Source organism: Pleurodeles waltl, chromosome 11 (assembly GCF_031143425.1).
Source record: "Pleurodeles waltl isolate 20211129_DDA chromosome 11, aPleWal1.hap1.20221129, whole genome shotgun sequence".
Taxonomy (NCBI): Eukaryota; Metazoa; Chordata; class Amphibia; order Caudata; family Salamandridae; genus Pleurodeles; species Pleurodeles waltl.
In genome coordinates, this window is record NC_090450.1 from 106,807,579 (window position 1) to 106,832,121 (window position 24,543).

The window sequence follows — 24,543 nt, forward strand, 5'->3', positions numbered from 1 at the left end:
TTGGAAGCCTACCCAATCTATGGATTTGCAAGATCAACTAGCTTTAGTCATTGTTATCAGAGAAAGGAGGAGTCTGTAAAATGTTGAAAGTGCAGCACTGCTGTGCTTGTATGCCGAATAGGAGAAAATAGATGGAGGGATTTGCAAAGAATATTTCTGACTTGAAACCTGAAGTAGAGGGTTTAGAAGCAACTAGTATTTTAGGAACCTTAAGAAAAGGGATTTCTGACATAAGTAGCTGGCTTGGAAACATTGGTAGTGGGTTTTTAGTTGCTGTTAAGGCCTATTTTGATTATTGGTATTTCCTTAATTTGTTTATTTTCTTTGTATAAGGGATTTAAGTGTTTGATAAAAAGAAAGGAAAGAACAGAATGAAGCAGGCAAAGGAAGAGGAAATAGAAATAGAATAGATAATGTGTAAGGCATACAAGGATATGAAAGAATTGCAAAACTCTATGGATAAAATAAAATACACAACAGAGTGCCAAGGTGTTCCTTGGAGATTAATTTGTGTTTATGTGATATCTATTCAAGCTATTAGAGGGGGGACTGCTGGAGTGCAATTTTACATTTTCATAATTAATGCATTTATTAGCAAAATTGTTATTCACATTGTTAAAAATGTGGGTATATTAATAACATACTTTGTGGTAGGTGACTGCATTTAGCCATTATGAGTGGCACCCAACGTAACAGGGAGTAAGTTAGCCATATTTTGTTGCCATTTTAAATGTCATATTTCATACTTCAAGGCTGAAATTCCTGCACATTTCATTCTTGTTTGTGTTGCACATTATTTGTTTATCCACTACAGATGCTGTGTTTCCCAAACACCTTTGCTAGCTGTGAAGAGTTTATTGTCATATATTACACAAGTGATAACACGGTTCTCAGTAAAAGATGAAGATGTCAGGTTGGGGGGCAACACATGGGAAGAGCTGACTGTACCACACAGACTGGTCAGTTTAACAATTCAAGAACATAGCCATGCATGAACCACTGTGTTGCCCTTAGAAAGAGGGGAGTTTACCTGCTCCCAGAGTATGGAGTAATAATGAGTGGGAACAAGCAGTAATTTTGCAAATTGGTGCCTTGTTGAATGATAATGTGTGTCCCTTAAACTAGAGAGTACATGCTCACTGAATTCACACTGAGAAGACCCTTCTTGGCTCTGCTGATCTCTGTTTTTTCCCCATTTTATTTTCATTTCAAGTATAAATATTACAAATATAAAACTGGAACTATACATAAGTAGCATTCAATAATAATACTTCATTTTCTTCGGCTATTCACATCACTTTAATCTCCTCCAATCCCTTCATGTTGGTCGATCAGATGTATTCGTGAAAATTTATATTTGCTATTCTTGACTAAGCTGCAGAATCAACAAAACACTCAGAACATCCCTTTAATTACCTCCATATGTATAAACACATCCCGGTTTCAGTAATTTTATATATAGTGCGCTTAATACTATGGTTTCATTGCCTTGCTTTGCTTGCTATTCCCCTAAATTCTCCCACATAGCTATAAACCTTTTTGTGCTCCTGACACGTTTTGAGTACACTTCCTCATTTTCTTGGTTCTTTTCATCTTATCCCACCAGTTCTGCAGTGTAGGAATATTTTCAGTCCGCAAGTGCTCCAATATCAAAGGTCTGGCTACTGCCAAAACAATTGCAATAAAATGGTGTTGATATTTAGCTAGCTGGGGTGATTTCTCAGATACTCCAAACAGAACTAAGCTTGGCTCTACCTCAGTTGTTATGTTAGAGCTGTGATTTATTACTTTGTTTATATCCAACCAAAAAAGAGTTAATTTGGGGCAGTCTAAAAAGATATGTAGCTAATTCCCCTGCCCCTCCTGATGACACCGAAAACATTGATCAGGAATTGCTGGAAACATTTTATCTATCATTTGAGGGGTGTATTAGGCCATCCATCTGGAAGAAAAAAAACAGTATTTTATAATTATAATTATATAATTTTTTAATTAAAATTAAAATAATTTTATTTAAAAGATTTATAGCCAACTTCTCAAATAACTCTCCAATCTTCGCTGGCAATTACACATTGTGTTGTCCTGAAAATTGTATTCCTGAATTCTGTAAATACCTGGGCAATATCCTTCTCATGATTAACGATTGCACTTGTCTGAGGATCCTGAATTTTATATATTATCTGCCTTTCATGTTTTATACGAGTGGTCTAAGCCAGGTATTTACCTATTAGTTGGCATTCTTCATACACCTGCTGCTGGTAGGCCCTTGAGCAAGCTACCTCTTTAAAAATAAAGAAATCTTTTCTTTTTGCTTTTGTTTGATAGAGATCACCTCTTGCCAATTCATGTCGCCCTGCTTTCATATAATTGTCTGTAGCCTTATCTGTAGCCATCTGGAGTTTTTTAATTTTAAGCTCTCGCTGTTGAGTCTGTAATGCTTTGAAAGAAATAATCTGGCCCCTGACTGTAACTTTAAATGCCTCCCATATGTTGAACAAGGTGGGGGTATTCTGATTATGCTGAAAGAACTCCTGGATGAATTTTCTCATACCTGTGACCCACTCATGGTTACTAAGTAAGGATCTTTCGACCTGCCATCTGGGCCTCTCCTTGCTAGCTGCCTCTAAATCTGTTGACACCATAACCACTGAGTGGTCAGAGATAGTGTTTGCCCATATTCACAAGTGAACCTAGAAAAAAATCTACCCCCATACTGTTTTATAACAATCTGAAAAACAAGTATATTGACCAGCCGCTGGATGTTCTTCTCGCTAAGGGTCCGTTATCTGAAAATCGCTTTTTATTGTATACAAAATTCTCTTAGTTGTTGCTTTTTGTTGTTTTTTCCCCTGATTAGAGGTATCTAATCTAATATGTTGAATATACTTAAAATCCCCCCCAATAACAAAGGGACCTGTGGTATTCATTGCTACATTGTAGAGCTGTACTAATGGTTCTACTTCATCCATGAGTGGCCCAAAATAATTGACCAGATTGATTTGAATCCCTGATATTATGACCTTTAACCAGAGCCATCTCCCCTTAGGGTTTCTAAGAGCCTCTTTTATGACCCAATCGACCCTGCTACTTAAATATATTGCCACCAGCCCAGATGAAGCGAATAAAGCTGCTGAGTACTGTTTTGGGATGTACACTTTGGGGTTATTACTTTTTAGAATGGTTTCTTGAAAATAAATGACTTCGGCTTTGAATGATGTAAAACATTCTAGCATTGCTTTGTATTTCTGCCTATTTGAGATCCCATTTGCATTGTAGGAAATAATCTTAAAATTTACCATATCTTTTAATTAATTTGACAGTAGCCTTCTTCCACCCATACCTAGTGTCTGCTACTTTGTGCTGAGACCTGAATTTTCTTGACCTTTCAATCCACCCCACATGCACCCCCTCACTCAACCCCAGTCCCCACCCCATTCCTCCCCTCCATCCTTGGGTGCTCTGAACTTGAGGCCCTCCCGTCTAGGGACTCTGAGGACTCCCCTCCCTTGATCCCACCCAGTGAACTTGCCTTAACTCAACTAGTCTGTTGTACGTCCCCATCCCTTTACCCCTGCTATGGTGCCTTGACATAGCACAGTTGATGCTGAAACAGCCTGGAGGTATCTTGGTCTTTTTTCTTTCGAATGCTTACAAGCTACAAACAGTTTTCAACTGATTTACCCTAGCCTCACAGTCCCAAGCTAGCTGGCAGGTAGCTATCAACTCTTAACCCACAATGCAATGTTTTTACAATCACCTCCCCTCTCAACTTAGTATGGAATTCAGAAAAGTGTTTGCCGCTTCCAACATATGAAATATATTAGCACGTCATTTATATAAAACTTTCAGTTTTGATAGCTGGACCAGGCCAGCTGGTGCCTCCAGTTTCTAAAACGCTGGGATCAACTCTTTCAACTCTCGGCGTCTGCGCGCCGCCAGTGCAGACATGTCTGAGAAAATTTTAAATTAATAATATCCTAGAGCTGCAAAGGTCCTTGCTTTAATGGCCAGTGAAATAATTTTTTCTTTAATGCGACAGTCAACTTAGTTGACCAATATTGTCCGTGGGTATTTTGTACCTATGGACTGTACTGCTAGGCCTCAATGAACATGTGTAATTGAAAGATCCATCTTGCTGTCGGCTGGCTGTGTTAGATCGTACTGTTTAATCAGATCTGTGACTAATTTAATAACTGTCTGACCCAACTCTCTCCCTTCTGGTAGCCCTGGGAACCTTACATTAAAGCAATGGGAGCGATTCTCCACATTGTCAACTCCGATCTGAAGGTCGGTTAATTTGGCTTGGTATCTGGCAACTGATGCTTCCATCTGTGATCCGCCATCCTCCAGATCTGATACTCGTTGTTTGACTTCTTTAACATCTTATGATTTGCCTTTTCTTGTGATAGTTTTAAAGCCTTAAGTTCAGTAAGAATCTGGAGAAGCATAGGCCCTCATTATGACATTGGCAGTAAATCCCCTTTACCACCATGCTGACTGCTGCCAACATACCGCCGCTGCGGCGGATATCCGTTCATCATATTATGACACACACACACACCGATCCGTCACTATTCAGCCACAGACACAAGTCCGCTACACAAAAGGTCATTGATAAACTGGCGGTATCAAAACCCACACGGTTACACCAACAGAACTGCGCCCATCACATTATGATCCACGAATCACCACGACGGACATTCAATGGAGGTAAACCATTGGCGGTATTCACGGCCACGCTCAAAATACACACACTCAAACAAAACAACACCGCATTGGACAATTCAAACTACACACACCTGAAACACATACACACACCACACCCACACACCCACACTACTATAAAACACACACCCACATTATCCACAACCGTTTACAAATACAAATCATTGGCACGAGACAGACACCACAACTACAGACAAAACCACAGCCACACACCACCTACACCTATACACCAACCACGCAACGCACATCACATACCCCAACACATCACCCTACACACCCACACAACTCACACAACACTCATGGCACCACAAAGACACTCCAGATTCTCAGAGGAGGAGCTAAGGGGCATGGTGGAGGAAATCATCCGGGTAGAGCTTCAGCTATTTGGAGCACAGGTGCATCAGATATCCATTGCTAGGAAGATGGAGCTACGGCGGAGGATCGTGGACAGTGTTAACGCCGTGGGACAGCACCCAAGAACTAGGGATGACATCAGGAAGAGGTGGAACGACCTTCGGAGGAAGGTACGGTCCATTGCAGCAAGACACGAACTCACTGTACAGAGGACAGGCGGTGGACTCCCACCTCCTCCCCCACAACTAACAACATGGGAGGAGCAGGTCTTGGCAATGATGCATCCTGAGGGCCTGGCCGGAGTAGCAGGAGGACTGGACTCTGGTAAGTCAACTTTATACTACTATCACCCCCTACCTGCCTGCCATCACATACCCCCACCCTCACCCTCACTCCCATCACTCCACTACCTCACACACACCCCCACCATCACATCTCACTCATCCCAATGCCAAGCCCTGCATGCACCACCAATGCATGGACACCACTCACAGACCTGCATGGACACTTATCTCTAAAGCATGCACGCTAGAGAGAACTAATCATCCCACCATATACCAACGTACACAAGTGAAAGATGCCAGGGCAAATACAAACAAAGAGTTCAACCCACTGATGCACAATATGTCACACACAGAAACAATAACACTGCATTTACATCCCCTCAGGTTTCCCAGCCAATGTCAGTGGCGAAGGGGTACAAGCACTATCCAGTCCCCCCAAAGAAGAGGTCCACAGTGATGACAGCAACTCTGGTCACCTGGATCTGGATGACCAACAGGGACCTCTGGACAGCCAGTTACCCAGGCCCAGTCAGACACCACCACAGAGCCTCCCCCATCTGGAAACACCACTACAGCACCCTACCCAACGTACCCATACCTCTGTCCCCAGGACATGTCAATCAGCAGTGTGCCCACCACTACAGAGACCCCAGGGCACACCTCATACCAAAGACAATCACGGACCTGGGGTCAGTGGCAGTGGGCACATGGTTCAGGGGACAGAGGCACAGGACAACAGGGAAACTGGGAAGACTGCTGTGCGCCAGGGGGAAGGACAGGCCCAGGGAACCGACTCTCCAGGAGGCACTCTCTGAGATCCTGGGAGCATACCAACATTCCCAGGATACGCTGGGCCAGATCCTGGAAAAAGTGCAGGAGAACAGGCGGCTGCAGGAGGGACCGTTCCAGGGGATCAGGGAGTGTCACATAGGCTCTCATTATTCTAATGAGACTACTGGATTTTGAGCAGCAGAATTGCCCACGGTGTGGGAGCCTGAGTCCAACCCACTGCGGGTGACACCTGTCGCTCCAATCTGGGTTTTGCTCCAACTAACTAGCAGTGCCTCATCTCTACCAAAGGATAGTGATGATTGAGCAGCCGAGCGCCTGACATACTAGGCTTCTCAGGGAAGTCGTGGTCACTCAAGTCGCATCCGGTTCTCTCATTTACAATTCAGTCTCATATATAAATGACAAACAGAAGCAGTATATGTTTTAATAATGAGTTTAATAAAGCGACTGCATCTTAGATAGCAAAGCGTGAGCTACAATACCCAGGATGACACAACATGACAGTATTAGAATTGTAACAAGAAGAGTGAAGCATAAAAACAATGCTCTCATATTGTCACTATAATCGATGGACTATTTCCTATCTAGGTTGTAATTTGAGCACAGCATGTCAAGCTCTAATTCTGCCTTTCAGGTTCCCCTGGGAAGACATCAACCCCCATACCTCAGCAAAGGCCTGTGGTATGCGTTAGCATCTGTAGCGAAGCATTCCGCAATCAGCATACAGTTGTGGTTCACTGGCTGGAATCTCCCTCTAACGTGTAAGAGACAAGGAAGTGTTTATATAATAACACAGTTGATGTTCTGAGAAAACGTCTGGATGTGTATTTTCTACGAATGTTGGAGACTAAACTTCTACCACGTTCACCGGCAATGTACTGAGCTGCAGCCTTGAATAAAGCACAGAGTGATCAAGAATGTCTTGTTTAGGAACAGAGTGCTGGCCTAGGCAAAAACAGTTAGATAGATGAAAATAAACAAGACCGTAAAAATGGTTAATGTAATAATAATAAAGCGAAGCTGAATAAAACATATCTAGGTTAAAGTGCACAGTGGCCTAGTGTGTTTAAATAATGTGCAAGGAGCTATACCTAAAATGGCTACACAACAGTAGGACTTGCAGGCCATCAACACCACCCTGGTCTCCATAGCAGACATGGTCAACATTATGAGGGAGGCAGTCTCACACCAGCTGGCCCCTGCCACTAGCCAGACATCTGAACTGCCTTCCACCTCCGCTGCCGCTAGTGGACAGGAGGCCCCGCCACAGGACCAACAGGCCACCAGCACCCCTCCCCCTGCAGACAGAGAGCCACCACGCAAACATTCCCTGCGATCCACGCATAAGCCAGAGACTATTGCCAAGACACCCGCCAGGAAATGAGACTCTCCTGATTGTCACCCTTGTGTCCCACCCTGTCCACCGTGAACTGCCATTGGTCCCCTTCCCATGACCCCTTGGACAATGCACCTGTGCTACAAATACAATGGAACAATACCCTGAACTTTCCTTAATCATCTCCCATCCCATTGCACTTGTCCCTCTTCTTGTTAGCACTTCAATATTGTATGGACTATCTCAAATGTTTCAAGTATGTATTTTTTTAACGAGGTTCAAACATTGCAATTCAACTGTACAGTAATGTTGACATAGTAAAGATCTGTAGTTGGCTGCAGTGTTCACACCAGGAGCGATATTGGGGCACCAACATCTGCAAAATGAGTTGCCAAAGGGTACAGTGAGTGGGCATCGAAGTGGGAGTTAACAGCATGCCAGTGCCATAGATAAATCAAAAAATGACAATGAAATGTGAAGTACTACTGTCTTACCTGTGTGTCATAGGAAATATTGAGAATCACTGCAGTTCTGTTCTCCTCATACTAATCCTCTGCCTCCTCATCCTCACTGCCCACAGGGTCCACTACTAGCACACGGCCATCTCCAGCCTCCTCCTCCTGAAGAAATGGCACATGGTGTCTCAAGCCAAGCTTGTGCAACATGCAGCATGCCACGATTATCTGGCAGACCTTCTTGGGTGAGTAGCACAGGGCTCCACCTGTTAGATGGAGGCACCGGAACCTGGCCTTCAGGAGGCCAAAGGTACTTTCGATAATCTTTCTTGTTCGCCCATGTGCCTCATTGTAACGTTCTTCTGCCCTTGTCCTGGCATTCCTCACAGGGGTCAGTAGCCATGATAGGTTGGGGTAACCTGAGTCACCTGAAAATATTGAGGGACAACATTTGGCCACACACTATCCTATATGGCCTACACCATACCCATATACCAACATCTACTGGGTGGGAACCAGGGCTTACCCATTAGCCCACCAGGTGCCTCTGTAGTTGGGCCATCACATTTGGGATGCTGCTATTCCTCAGGATGAAGGCATCATGCACAGATCCTGGATACTTAGCATTGACATGGGAGATGTACTGGTCCGCCAAGAACACCATCTGCACATTCATGGAGTGAAAACTCTTTTGATTTCTGAACACCTGTTCATTTTGCCAGGGGGGGACAAATACAAAATGTGCTCCAACAATTGCCCCAATTATGTTGGGGATATGTCCCATTGAATAGAAGTCAGCCTTCACTGTGGCCAAATCTTCAACTTGGGGGAAAACAATGTAGCTGCACATGTGTTCAGGGCAGACAACACTCTTGTCAGCACTACTGAGAACATTGGCTGTGACATTCCTGCTGCCAAGCCCACTGTCACTTGAAAATAACCAGTTGCCAGGAAATGGAGCACTGATAGAACTTGCACAAGAGGGGGATCCCAGTGGGGTGATGGATAGCAGATATGAGGTCAGGCTCCAGTTGGTCACACAGCTCCGTGATTGTGGCCCTGTCAAGTCTATAGTTGAGGATACTGTGCCTGTCCTCCATTGTTGCCAAGTCCACCAGGGGGCTGTACATGGGGGTAGGTCTCCATCTCCTAGTTATCCACAGCAATAGCAATCTATGAGGCAAATGAGTGAGGAGCCGGTCACAAACTAAACATTGTAGCCACAACAGTACAATGTATGATGTTAATTTGTAATGGGTAAGTGGGAATTGTCCTGTATGTCCTATTTTGAATTTTGACATAGTTATTATCCTCCTCATTGGATAACATTGTGGTCTATGGGTTACAGTGACCAATGGTGATCTAGGCCGGTGGTGACGGTATTCGTGACGTGACCGCCATTTTCTATCATATTCCTCACTTGCTACCCGACCTTCCACAGGAGAGGACCTACACTGCAAGTGCTGCCGTGACAAGTGTCTGGAACCTACCATGGCTCGTGTGACTGGGGAAAGGGCCCCTGCCTTCACCTCGTGGAGTTGGAGCGACTGGTGGATGGGTCCTACCCCAGTACGGACTGCTGTATGGGCCTCCAGACCAACGGGTGAGTACACTGTGAGCACAATGCATGTGGCATTAATGCATGGAATGGTGTATGTAAAGGCCTCGTGTATGGGGGTGGGTGGATGTCCCCTGAGCGGCGTGCAGCCTGTGTGTGAAAATGGTGATATGAAGGGGGTTTGGTGGGCCTTGAGTCTAACGGCAGGACGGTTTGACTAATACCTTTCCCTGTGTGCCTTTCTCTGCAGATCAGCACCCATCAAAAAAAGGGTAGATGGTGTGCCATCACCAGGACCTGGGGGTCTACGGCAGGTGGAGCACCCACTGTCAGAAATGGTGTGAGGACCTGAGATGCTGGGCATGGAAGACCGCGGAGGCCCAGCTGGGAATGGCCTCCCAACGAGGAAGGGATGCCTGTCGAACCCTGACCCCCTCATGGCCTGCATACTGGTGGTGCCCTATCTGGAGCTTGATTGGCACTTGATGGCATCACAGCAGCCACACCGGGGTGAGTACAGTGCCTATCATCAGTACTTATGCATGGTGGGGGGGTACCCGGGTGGGGGATGTGTGTCAGTGGGTTCCCCTAGGCCAGGGCTGACATTGCAGAGTAGGTCCCACGTTGGGCAGGGGTCTGAAGTGAAATTCCTGCTACCCAGTTTGTAGGCATCCACAACTGGTCAGGGCTGTGTGGGTCCAAGGTGGGCTGCATTTGGTTGTATGTGTCCCTCCCCATGCCTTGGTGGCTAGCATTATCACAAGTAGTGCATTGCATAGCCCTTACAGCTGTTCCCTGTGTGTGACCGTGGTGTGTGGGCCAACTGTGGTGTTCGTGCAGCCATTGACCAAATGTATCCTTTGTCTCTTCCCCCCTTTTTGTTTTGTCATCCTGTCCTTATGTGCATTAGCAGCATCTGGCAGAGGAGCAGAGGCACCGGTGACAGAGGGAGCTGCATTCCACAGGACCCAGGAGGCAGAGACCACCGACAGTGAGGGCCCCAGTGGGACAGAGGGCAAGGGGAGCACCACGGCAGAGACTGGAGGGGACAGTTCGGATACAGATACCTCCTCCGATGGAAGCTCCCTGGTGGTGGCTGACACCTCTGTGACCACCCCAGCTACAGGTACATCTGCCACCCCCGTACTAGCATCATCATTCCAGCAGCCCATCAGCGAGTGGCCCGTGCCCGCTCACCCAGGAGGGTGGGCATCTCCTTCGCCCCAGGCACCTCAGGCCCTGCCCCAGTGAGCCCTGCTGCCCTCAGTGAGGAGGCTATTGACCTCCTGAGATCCATCTCTGTTGGGCAGGCGACCATTGTGAATGCCATCTAGAGTCTGGCAGCCCAAATGCAACAGAAAATGCATTTCTGGAGGGCATTCACACTGGCTTGGCAGCCTAACAGAGATCAATCCAGGCTCTGGACTTTTCTCTGATCTCAGCCATTGTCCCTGTTTCTACCGTCCCCCCTCCAACTTCCTCTTCCCAATCCCATTTCCCTCAACCCCAACCTATCCCAAGTTCATAGGCAGACGAGCATGCACGTAGGACAACACACAAGAGTGGCACAGGCAAACACAAGCTCCACACATCATCCCACAGGCACTCTCACAAACACCATCCAGATGCAGACATATCAACATCTGCAATTTCCACTGTGTCCCCCTCCTCCTCCACCTCACTCTCAGTTGCGTCTACACTCACACCTGCATGCACTACATCCTCATCCACTACCAGCATCATCACCACACCTCGTAGAACACACACCTCACTTTCAGACACCTCCACAACAGCCATGCACATGTCCCCTGTGTCCTCTCCCACTGTGGCGGTCCCCCTCCTAAAGTACACAAACACAAGCACTTAGACACCCAACAGCCATCCACCTCACAACAGCATTCAGCCCATGCACCTGCACCCAAACACAGCAGACAGACACCTCCTACAACCACTCCCTCTTCCTACACTCCCAAACATTCTCCCTCTTCCCACCCAAATGTCCCTAAGAAGCGTTTCCTCTCCACCATTGACCTCTTCTCTACCCCTCCTCCTCGGTCATTCACGTCTGGTCAGGGTTGCAAAAACCCAGGCAAGCACCTAGCCACCCAGTTCATGGGCTCAGTAGTCTCCCCACCCACTCGTGGTGGGAAAGTATCCAGGCGACCAGCCAGCCTCAAAGAAAGTGTGCCTGCCCAAGCTGCTGCCGGAAGGGCAAGGAGCCTGCCCCAGCTGGTGCCCGGAAGGGCAAAGAGCCTGCCCCAGCTGCTGCCCAGAAGGGCAAAGAGCCTGCCCCAGCTGCAGCCCGGAAGGGCAAAGAGCCTACCCCAGCTGGTGCCCAGAAGGACAAAGAGCCTGCCCCAGCTGCTGCCCGGAAGGGCAAAGAGCCTGCACCATTAGGCAGGAAGGACAAGGAGCTTGGTGCAGGGACTCAGACGGATCCCCCACCACCAACCATGGCGGTGCAGCCATCCGAGGTTGCAGGGAGTGGGCAGGAGCTTCCCCCCACCACCATCAGCAGCAGCAGCACCACCAGCAGTGGGCAGCCATCTGAGGCTGCAGGGGATGGGCTGGACCCTCCCCCCACCAGCAACAGCACCACCACCACCAGCAGTGGGCAGCTGTCCGAGGCTACAGGGGATGGGCAGGAGCTTCTCCCACCAGCGGCTGCAGCAGCACCACTACCACCACTGAGCAGCCATCACCGCCGGCGTATGTAGTCCTGCCTCCATGGGCTGATGTGCTGCCTGCCCTCTGAAAATCCATTGGGTATGATGCCCACCTGGGAGACTGTGACCTTGCACTCCCCAGGATCAAGAGTACAGCGCACAATACCCCCTCCAGAACCATTGGGTAAGACACCCACCAACCCCAGCGTCCCCAGGATCAAGATCAAAGAGCACGATGCCCCCTCCAGAACCAGTGGGTGAGACACCCACCAAACCCAGCCTCCCCAGGACCAAGAGCACAATGCACGATGCCCCCTCCAGAATCAGTGGGTGAGACACCCACCAACCCCAGCCTCCCCAGGATCAAGAGCACAGGGCAAGATGCCCCCTCCAGAACCAGTGAGTAAGACACATACCAACCCCAGCCTCCCCAGGATCAAGAGCACAGGGCACAATGCCCCCTCCAGAACCATTGAGCAAGTCACCCACTTGAGAGACTGTGGCCTTACACTGTCCAGGACCAAGCACAGGGCATTTTGCTCCCTCCAGAGCATGTGGGCAAGTCACCCACTTGAGAGACTGTAGCCTTGCACTCCCCATGACCAAGAACATGGCATGGAGCCCCCTCCAGAGCCAGTGGGCAAGTCACCCACTTGAGAGACTGTGGCCTTGGACTCCCCAGGACCAAGCACAGGGCATGAAGCCCCCTCCAGAGCATGTGGGCAAGTCACCCACTTGAGAGACTGTACCCTTGCACTCCCCACGATCAAGCACAGTGCATGTTGCCCCCTCCAGAACCAGTGGTGTTGTTCCATCTGCCGGCTGAGGTGCCCCCTGTTCCCCGTCCCCCTGAGGTGCCTGCCTATTTTCCAACTGACGCCCTTGCACTGTTCTCTCCGTGTTGGTGCAGGTGACAAGCAGGGTGTGGTATTCTGTTTGTTGGGGAAACATTTATGTATGCAAATTGTAATTCAAGGTTCTGGTAATTATATCTTGCCCCTTTACGCTTCGTTTATATATGTTATGTGAAATGGTATCTTCCTGCTCTCCCTGCTCTTAGAATGGTACTGCCTGGAATGTGGGGATTGGAGGCAGTTAAAGAAGGAGCTAAGCAGGAGCGGCTGGGGTCTTTCATTATTCAGGACTTGAACAAATAAACAAGTGTTCTACTTTTTGAATTGGTATTTTTCTTATGGATTTACTTCATTTTGGCGACGAGGATGGGATGGCCTCATCAAAAATTACTTAATATTATATTGAATCCTAATGCTAACCCTCAAGTTCAAGTGCAGAAGGTATGTATGGAGGGTGAAGATCTCAAGAATGAATTTCCTGAGGTATTTTCCAACAAAATTGGGTGTGTTAAGGGCTACAAGCATCGCATTGTACTTAAGAAAGGAGCAATACCTGTAATGTGCAAAGTTAGAAGTATACCCTTTAGTGTAAGGGACAATGTGAGAAAGGAACTTCAGAGATTAGAATCAGAAAGTATCATTGAAAAAGTTGAGGCTGCGGAATGGATTGCACCCATTGTGGTTGCCTCTAAGGCCAATGGAGACATAAGATTGTGTGTGGACTTGCGCAATTTAAATAAGGCAGTAGTTGAAGACAGGTTTCCCTTACCCAACATAACTGAAATGATAAGTTTGTTAGGTAATGCTAGATTTTTCACTACTTTGGATCTCAGCTCGGCATATCACCAGGTTCAGCTTTGTGAAGAATCTAAAGTGTTGATTTCCTTTATCACTCCTTTTGGTGTTTATAAATTCAACCGGATGCCGTTTGGTCTATGTTCTGCGGCTTCGGTCTTCCAAAGACTCATGAATGAGCTTCTTGGTGAGTTGCCTTTCGTGAAATTTTTTCAAGATGATGTTCTCATATTCTCCAGTACTCTTGAACAACACAGAACATCTGTGAGGAGTGTGCTCAACATTTTCCGGAACAAAGGTATAACTCTTAAAGGGGATAAGTGTAAGTTTTAAAAAAATGAAATCTCTTACCTTGGACACATGATTACTGCAGAAGGTGTAAAGCCGAAAGATGATCTAGTGAAATCTATTATCAAGGTTACTGTACCTGAAAGTAAGTCTGATGTGCAGACGTTCTTGGGAATGGTGGAATATTATTCTAGGTTCATTCCTGATCTAGCTAAAAGAACTTGTGCTATCAGAAACTTACTTAAAAGTCGATCTGTATTCATGTGGGACTCAGAATGTCAAAGGGAATTTGATGACTTGAAAGAGAGCTTGTCATCGGCGCAATCCTTAAATAGTTTCCAACCTGGCCTTCCGTGCTCTATCACTATGGATGCATCTGAGAAAGGGTTAGGTTGTGTTTTGAAACAACTTAGTGGTGATGAGAACAAAACCATTGCTTTTGCGTCAAGGAGTTTACGTGGAGCGGAGTATAAATATTCTACCATTGAAAAAGAGGCTTTGGCAATTTTTTGGGCTATAAAGAAATTCAAACAATTTCTGTGGGGAACTAAATTTGTGGTGTGCACTGATCACAAACCACTACGTGAGATTTTTGAGAAGAAGGGTTTGGATAATGTTTCAGGTCGTATTTGTAAATGGATTGTGGGCCTACAGGATTATTTGTTCGATGTAAAGTATGTGCCAGGTTGTGAGAATAAAGCTGCAGACTGTTTATCCAGACTCAGAAATAAAGGAGTGGGAGAAGATGACCCTGAAAGTTCCTGGTGGGTAGATGAGGAGGTGAAAGTATGTGCTGTAACGGATGGATGTGTTACTGAGGAAGAATGGAAACAAGGAGTGGATGATGATGTTGAACTTTCCCGTGTGAGAGATTTACTTTCTGTTGGTAAGGTTTTAGATAAAAGTGAGAGTATAGGTGATGGTTTTGGTAAGATTTGGCATGAATTGTCCATTCAAAATGGAATTGTGTTAAGAGGGGAAAGGTTGATCCCGCAGTGCAATTTGCGTGAACGTATTATGGATCTTGCTCACAGTGGTCATCATGGGATCTGCAAAACTAAAGAAAGACTTAGGGGAGTGTATTGGTGGCCAGGGATGGATTTATCTATCGAGAGAAGGGTGCATGATTGTGTGGAGTGTAATGTTGCAGATAAATCGTTGAAAGTCAGAACCCAACCCATGATACTCAAAAAAATTCCCAGTGAGGTGTGGGATTCTGTATCTATTGACATTTTGGGGCCTTTGAATTATAAATCTCATTCGAAGTATGTGGTGGTCCTCATGGATGAGTTATCTAGATGGCCGGAAGTCAAGATTGTCTCTGAGGTGTCTTCTTTGACTGTTTTAGAAGTCCTCACTGAAGTATTTAGTAGAGAGGGTAATCCTAAGTCTATTTTGACTGATAATGGAGTTCAATTCACATCCAAACTTATGTGTGAGTTCTTGAGGAAAAGAGGGATTTTACACAAAAAGAGTGCATTATATCATCCAGAAACCAATGGCATGGTAGAACGCTTCAACAGAACATTAAAAGAGACTATCCAGTTAGCTAATCATTTAAATTGTGATTGGGAGTATATGGTGAAGAAGAAGGTTGAGGAATATAGGTTCACCTCTCACACTAGCACTGGTCAATCTCCGTTCATCATGTTCAGGAAACGTATACCTCACACTGTGATAAATCCACCGTGGGTTAAAAATTATACCAAGGAACATCTCAATTATGAGGGCAGGAGAGTTTCAGCAAGGAGTAAGCATTTGTCCTGTCAGGAGAAAAGAAAACTTATGTATGATGCGAGAAAATCTGTAAAGGAGATGCATTTTGGGGTAGGGGAGTTAGTTAAAGTCAAATTACCAGGGAGAACTGGTGGAGGGCAGTCTCACTTTAGTAGAGTCTTTAAAATTATTAAAGTCTATAAAGGAGCGGTTAAATTGGATAATGGACGTGTATGGAATCTCAATAGAATTGTCAAAATAAAATAATGTGCATATATTAATAGTTATTTAGGAATCTCAATAGGAATGTCAAAATAATATTATGTATATATGTTTATAGTTATTTGTTTGAAGGGGAAAGATGGTGTGGTATTCTGTTGGTTGGGGAAACATTTATGTATGCAAATTGTAATTCAAGGTTCAGGTAATTATATCTTGCCCCTTTACGCTTCGTTTATTTATGTTATGTGAAATGGTATCTTCCTGCTCTCCCTGCTCTTAGAATGGTACTGCCTGGAATGTGGGGATTGGAGGCAGTTAAAGAAGGAGCTGAGCAGGAGCGGCTGGGGTCTTTCATTATTCAGGACTTGAACAAATAAACAAGTGTTCTACTTTTTGAATTGGTATTTTTCTTATGGATTTACTTCACAGGGCCTTAGACTTTGGCCTGTGGCCCTGTGGCCCACTCTCAATGAGGACTGGACAGTGTCCCTTGAACTGTTCATATGTACATACCATGAGACTGACGTTTCGTATTTCTACTGTGTTGTTTTTAATACAGTCACTTTATCACATTCCTGTATTCCTTGCATTATTCCTCTGGGGTATGGGGTAAATATGTTTTATTTCTGAAGCTGATTGTGTGTATGGAGACGAGGGTGGGGAAGTGTGTGTGTGTTGCGTGTGTGTGTCCCCCCTCCCTTGTGTGCTAGGCGGCTGTACTCACTGTGGTCGTCTTTGCCGGCGTTGGTGTTCGTGGTGGAGCAGGACATAGAATATCATCGGAAATACTTGAAGTTCAGGCTCCATGGCTGCGTGATTCTTCCCTATGTCTCCTAAGGTGAGTCCTTTCCCTTCTGTGCAGTGTTTCTGTCAGGCTTTTGATGTCGTTTGTACCATCCCGGAAAAGGTGGTGGTTTCCTGCCTCATAATACGGTGGGCGGAACAGTGACTTCCGCCTGGCTTTAGGCAGCTACTGCCGTGGTGGCTGTTGTTTCCGCCCTAGCGGGCAGTGTGGTAACATGGCTGTCTATCTGAGTTCTCACTGCCATGGTCATAATTTGGTTGTAATTACCGCCAGCCTGTTGGTGGTATTTCTGCCACTTTATCACCGACCGCCAGGGTTGTAATGAGGGCCATATTCTCTGTAGATTAAGAGCCTTCACTGACTTGTCTCCCTTCTGCCTGATTGTGAGAAGCCCGCCCAGCATGCCCAGAACCTGAATAAGATGAAGAGCTCATATTTTCAACTATTTTGCCAACTTCCTGGTGCCTTGCTGTGACCCCCATCTGAATTGAGTCTGACGTCAGCAAATACGTTATTAACCGGGGAGAGATGTAAGGGTCTGAGTGTCACTGAATATTGAATAAATTATAGGGGGATGGAGACTGGCAAATAGGTACTGAGTTGCATCTGGCATGCCCCCCTCCTTTAAACCTTCTGCTGGGAATGTTAGTTTAGGTGGCTCTTTGAGCTCCTAGGGTCCAACCACGTTAAATAATGGATACCTCTGTAGTTGCCCATTGCTATTTTGTTGGGTGATAATCTGACCTTGCTCTGTTTGTTTGAAAGGGCGCAGGCCTTGCAGCCAATTCTGGTTGTCTCTGGTGTTCTGCAGGTTGCCCTCAATCCGGCTACTAATTACCTGTTCCTTACCCTCAGCTTCCATGTGTACACCTTTCACTTTGGAAATGGTCTGGGAGTCAAAAGAGGGAAGTGATGCTTGAGAGGGAGGTTGTGCCTGAGCTAAAGGTTTTCTCTCATGAAGAGGGACATTTAGTATTTACATTTCTCACCACCTTCATGGTTTTGCCAGATGGGTGTGCCTTAGGCTGGAGATCCCGAGTAATCCTAATGTTGTATATTTGTTCCTTTTGATATATAGCAGGTCCTCCCCCCTTTTTAATTATCTGCACTAGCTTCCTTGCCACAAATGGCACCCTTGCGGACCATTTCCGTAGCACACCAATCTGGTGGCACCACTTTAAAGAAGGCCTAGTGACACTCTCTCTGGGTGGGGGGGGAGATTTAGGCACCTTTTAACATGCCTCGGCCCACCCTCCGCTATAGTGTTGGACCACTTTCCGTTCTGTGCCCTGATGCACTGTACCAATGTCCAATGTCTGTGTCTGTGCTACTCTTTAGAACCTTTGAATTGTGTTCCCTAATGCCTCCCTCTGTCTCTGTCTGCTACGAGAAGGTGATACTCCATAGATGGAAGTAGTACCAGCAGGCACTGAGAATACGTGGAAGAACAATTGTGAGAGCACAGAACACTCACAAGTAATATCAGTAAAGTTGTTTAGTAGGTTGAGCATCTGCTGGAGTAAGCTGATATAAGCTAATGTGCCAAATGTTGTCAAAATACTGAGAAAATTATTTCAAGTGCCTGAATGCAGTCGAAGATGGAATCCAATACAGCCTATGGAAACCATTTTATATTAATTTGTCCAGTTTTATTGCTAGCCCAGACACCACCAAGTTGAGGAGGAAGAGCAAAGGTTTTTATCCTTTATTTTTTCTACTCACCCCAGGTGTCCATGGCCGTGACTGGGATCATGCTCCTATTTCTCCTCCCTTCCGTGGCTTTAATCACTCTCCCTTTGTTTCAAATGAGCTTTGGCTCCAGCTTCAGGTTGAGTTCCGAGGGAGGGGGGCCTTCATGGGCTTTGAGGGCTTAGTAATAGCAACAGGGCACCTCTGAGTGACGATAGCAACCTGACCAGTTGCTTTCTTTATAAAACCATTGCTTGAGGCCGCCTGCAGGTCAAAACGTCAGAGTGACATAGATTTTGCATCCTCCAACGCTGAGTTGTTGTACAGATGCCTCTGTCGCTTCAGCTTTAGCCGCAGAGCATGACGGGAGCTTCAGACGCAGCTCCAAGCTCTGCTGATCTCCACTGTCCTAGTACAAAGACATTGGGGGTCATTCTGACCTCGGCGGTAAAAGGCCCTTACCGCCGGTCAGAAGTCCGCCATTCTACCGCCGCGGCCGCGGTAAACCGCCACGGTCATTCTGACCACCAACTGTGAAACCGCCAACAATCCGACATCCAAGGAAGGCCGCCTCATCAGCGGGCCGCGGAAAACTGGAGATGACCAAACCTCCACCGTCACGCCAACACAAACACTCCCATGCCATTCTGACCCACGAATCCACGCGGCGGTCTTTCAACTGCGGAATTCCATTGGCGGTACACACCGCCGCGCTCAAAATACACACACAGCTCCAAAACACAGCCACATTGGACAATTTGAAATACGCACACCTGAGACACATACAAACAACACTCCCACACATCCAATCAACTATAAAACACACACCCACATCACCCACAAACCCCCACTAGTTGGAAATCGGAGAGAAGGCGATAGAGATAGAGAGAGCGAGCACAGCAATAGAAAACCCCAACACACACAGGAACCCAACTTCATCACCCACACCACATCTACGCACACATCACCACATATCACCACGCACATCACCACAAACACCACCCCACACCTCATCCACACCACCCCATGGCACCCCAAAGACACCCCAGGTTCTCGGACCAAGAACTCAGGGTCATGGTGGAGGAAATTATAAGGGTTGAGCCCCAGCTCTTCGGCACACAGGTGCAGCACACCACTATAGCAAGGAAGGCTGAGCTATGGCAAAGGATCGTAGACAGGGTCAACGCTGTGGGACAGCATCCCAGAAATCGGGAAGATATCAGAAAGCGATGGAACGACCTACGGGGGAAGGTGCGCTCGATGATCTCCAGGCACAACATCGCTGTGCAGAAGACTGGCGGCGGACCACCACCCACTCCACCCCAATTCACAGCATGGGAGCAAGAGGTGGTAAACATCCTGCATCCTGATGGCCTCGCTGGAGTAGGCGGAGGAATGGACTCTGGTAAGTCGAATCTCAACTACTTCACCCCCCCCAACCACCAGCATGCCAACCCCCCCCCTCACCCCCAATCTCAACCCCCCAGCACACAACCTCCCTGCCAATGTCTCACCAGCACACCCCACCCTAAACAACACCAACCCCTGAATGCCAACACAAACCATAGACAGCCACCACCAAAGCATGACCATTGCACATACCCATACACCCCCCCCACCACCCTCACAACACCTCCCGCAAGGGAATGCCAGCACTGGGGGACAAGGGCACTCAAAATGCATGCCATAGCACACACAGAAACAATAACCATACTCCTTTACCCCTGCAGGGCCCGAACGCCAACACACCGCCACGGAGGGTCCAGATTTGTCCATCCCACCCCCAGAACAGGCCCCCAGCGAGGACAGCAGCTCTGTCGACCTAGAACCTGATGACCAGCCCGGACCATCGGGGACCTCTGGACAGTCGGTTCCCCACACACAGACACAGGCCACAGCAGACCCAACCCCCTCTGGGAACACCAGCACAGCTCCCACCCAGCGGGCTCATGCCTCTGTCTCGCGGACGCGTCAATCAGCGGTGTGTCCGCCTCTACAGGGCACCCAGGCTGACCCAACACCCCAACAACAACAGGGACCTGGGGGCAGTGGTAGTGGGCACACCGTCCAGGGGACAGAGGCCCGGGGAAACAGGGCAACTGGGAGGGCTGCTGTGCGACAGGGGGGGGAGGACAGGCCCAGGGAACCGACTCTCCAAGAGGCCCTCACCACCATCATGGGAGCATACCATCACTCCCAGGAGACGATGGCGACGGTACTGGCCAGGTTCACCGAGATCCAGGCACAGCAGGAGGAACGGTACATGGGGTTCAGCAATGAACTCAGGAACATCGCTACCGCTATGGGGACCATAGTCCAGGCCCTCAACCGGATTGAAACCACATTGCGGGACCATGTGGCACCACAAAGGGCCCCTGTCACTAGCCAGGAACAGCCTACCACCTCCGCCGGCGCTAGTGTTCAGGAGGCCCCCACAGAACGACGGGCCACTAGAACCCCACCTCCTGCTGAAGAACAACCACCCCGCAAGAGGAACCTGAGATCTCAAAGGAAGACAGAGTAGGATGCCAAGACCCCCGCCAGCCTAATATCCCCCCGGATGTCATTCCACTGTCCCACAGTGTCACCCTGTCCAACCTTGAACTGCCCCTGCTCCATCCTTCCACAGGCATATGGACAATGCACCTGTGCGACCGAGAACTGGACTCTGCCATGGACATAACTCCACCCTCACCCATCAGCGTTTTAATATCATGTACCAATATCTAGCACTAAAAATAAATCACTCATTGCACTGAAATCATTCAGGAGTCAGCCTGTATTATTCACAAATGTATAACACATTACTGATCAATAATGTTCTGTTATTTTTTTGATGACAACATACCGATGTCAATAAGCATTAGTCCATGGGCTAACCAAGCAGAAGTCACGCAGTGGGTCATACAGCACTGAAAAGGGAAGGGAAAATCAAACATCAGTTTAAAAGAACTGGGGGGAAATACACAAAGTAAAGATGCAGGGGGCTTTCAGTAAATGTTAAATGGCGTGGGTGATTCTTACCTGTGTGCTACTGAAAATACTGTTGGATAACTCTGTCCCTGTTGTCTGGGTCGTCCTCTTCGTCTTCCTCCTCTTCACTCTCCGCAGGCTCCACAGCTGCTTCAACAACACCATCTGGACCATCCTCCTGCAGGAAAGGCACCTGACATCGCAATGCCAGATTGTGAAGCATACAGCAGGCCACGATGATCTGGCACACCTTCTCTGGTGAGTGCATCAGGGATCCCCCTGTCATATGCAGGCACCTAAACCTGGCCTTCAGGAGTCCAAAGGTTCTTTCTATGATCCTCCTAGTTCGCCCATGGGCCTCATTGTACCGTTCCTCTGCCCTGGTCCGGGGATTCCTCACTGGGGTCAATAGCCAAGGCAGGTTGGGGTAACCAGAGTCACCAATTAGCCACACACGGTGTCTCTGTAGCTGTTCCATCACATAAGGGATGCTGCTATTTCGCATCACATACACGTCATGCACTGACCCAGGGAACTTGGCATTCACATGGGAGATGTACTGGTCAGCCAAACAGACCACCTGGACGTTCATAGAATGGTAACTTTTCCTGTTTCTGTACACCTGCTCATCGTCTTTTGGGGGTTCTAAAGCCACATGGGTCCCATCAATGGCACCAATTATGTTGGGGATATGTCCAAGGGCATAAAAATCACCCTTCACAGTGGCCAAATCCACCTCCTCAGGGAATACAATGTAGCTCCGCATGTGTTTCGTCAGGGCAGACAACACTCTAGACAAGATTTTTGAAAACATAGGCTGAGACATTCCAGATGACATGGCCACTGTTGTCTGGAAAGAGCCACTTGCCAAAAAATGGAGGACTGACAGAACCTGCACTAGAGGGGGAATTCCTGTGGGTTGGCGGATGGGGACATCAGGGCTGGCTCCAGCTGGGCACACAGTTCATGTATAGTGGCTCGGTCAAGTCGGTATCGTAGTATGATATGGCGTTCTTCCATTGTCGACAGGTCCACCTGCGGTCGGTACACGCGAGGATTCATCCTTCTCCTCGCAAGTCCCAGCGGACGGTGCCTAGGAAGGACAACATGGAGCACAGAGTCAAGCAAATCACAGGTACGTTCACCACAGCATGCATAGCACACGATTATCTATGTATTGAAAGGCGTGTATGTGTAGCAATGCAAGGCCTAGGCCTGTGTGACGCAGTACAAATTATGCCATGTAGGCCCTTGAAATGGCGGCTGCCTGACCTGTGAAGTGGGACAATGGGATGTGAGGTCAATGCGCTGGCGTGGCACACCGTGGCGGTAGGCGGTCGAAGACCGCTATACGAAGCCGCATTGGCTAACATTGAAGCCTATGGGTTTCAGGAGCCAATGACGAGGTGCGCCGGCGGTCGCGGTACGCACCGCCGCGGTACGCACCGCGCGGGCGTGACCGCCATTTTCTATCTGCTTAATCACTCGAGACCTGATCATCCACAGGAGAGGACCTATGCTACAAGTGCTGCTGTGACCTCGGTCTGGAAGTGACAATGGCGGCTGCGACTGGGGAAAGGGCCCCTGCCTTCACGTCTGAGGAGTTGGAGAAACTTGTGGATGGGGTCCTCCCCCAGTATGCGTTACTCTACGGTCCTCCAGACCAACAGGTAAGTACACTGGGTGCACATTGAATGGGCTATGCCTGTGTGGAGTGGGGTGGATGTAAGTTGGTGGGGTGGGGGGCGAATGAGGAGTGCAACGCACGACAGATGAGAGCATGTGCCATATGGCAAGGTTGGGGAGGGGGGGCCAATCGCATCTAACATGCAGAAAATTGATTAATTTTTCCTTCCCACCCTGTACATGTCAAATAGGTCAGCGCCCATCAGAAAGTGGACATTTGGCGTGCCATCGCCAAGGAAGTCCGGGCCCTGGGGGTCCACGTCAGACGGGGCACTCACTGCCGCAAGAGGTGGGAGGACATCCGCCGCGGGACCAGGAAGACCGCCGAGTCACTGCTGGGGATGGCCTCCCAACCTAGGAGGGGTGCCAGTCGTACCCTGACCCCCCTGATGTCCCGGATCCTGGCGGTGGCCTACCCTGATTTGGATGGGCGCTTGAGGACATCACAGCAGACACAAGGGGGTGAGTATCAGCACATTCTGCTATCTCTCTGCGCAGTGGAGGCGTCTGGGTGGGGGAGGAGGGTTGTGGGTGACATTAGGCCAGGGCGCTTTCTGTAGTGTAGTCCTCTCCTTTAGGCATTGCCCTGTGCTCCCGGCCCCCAACTCTGTAGGGTGACAAGTACAGCTATCGATGGTCCAGCATCACACATGTGCGCGTTTGACGTCTCTAGACCTGTTGTCCTAGTCAGAAGTACTGAGTAGTGTACCCCGAATGCGCGGCTTAGTGCATGAGGCTCCTGTGTCTGTCCTCTCCGCCAACGGTGTTGACATTGCATGCACTCAACCTGGTCTTCGTTTTTCTCCCCCCACCCTTCTTCTTCATCTTCTTGTGCATGTGTGCATTAGCATCATCAGGCGGAGGAGAATTGGCATCGGAGCACGAGGGAGCTGCAAGTCACAAGGCCCCGGTGGGACCAGGAACAGACACCGAGGGCACCAGTGATCCGGAGGGCGAGGGGAGCACCACAACGGGGACCGGTGGTGACACCAGCGACAGCGACACGTCCTCGGATGGGAGCTCCCTAGCGGTGGCGGCAACATCCGGGCCCGCCGCCTCTCCAGGTACAGCCGCCACCCAGCGCACCAGCCCCGCCCTCCCAGCAGCCCCTCAGCCTACGCTCCGTACCCGCTCGCCCAGGAAGGCGGGCGTCTCCTTCGCCCCAGGCACCTCAGCCCCTGCCCCTGTTACCCCTGCTGCCCTCAGTGAGGAGGTCATTGACCACCTTCAGACCATCATTGTTGGGCAGACTACCCTTTTGAATGCCATCCAGGGGGTAGAAAGGGAGGTGCATCGGAGCAATGCCTACCTGGAGGGCATTCATTCGGGTCAGGCTGCCCATCAA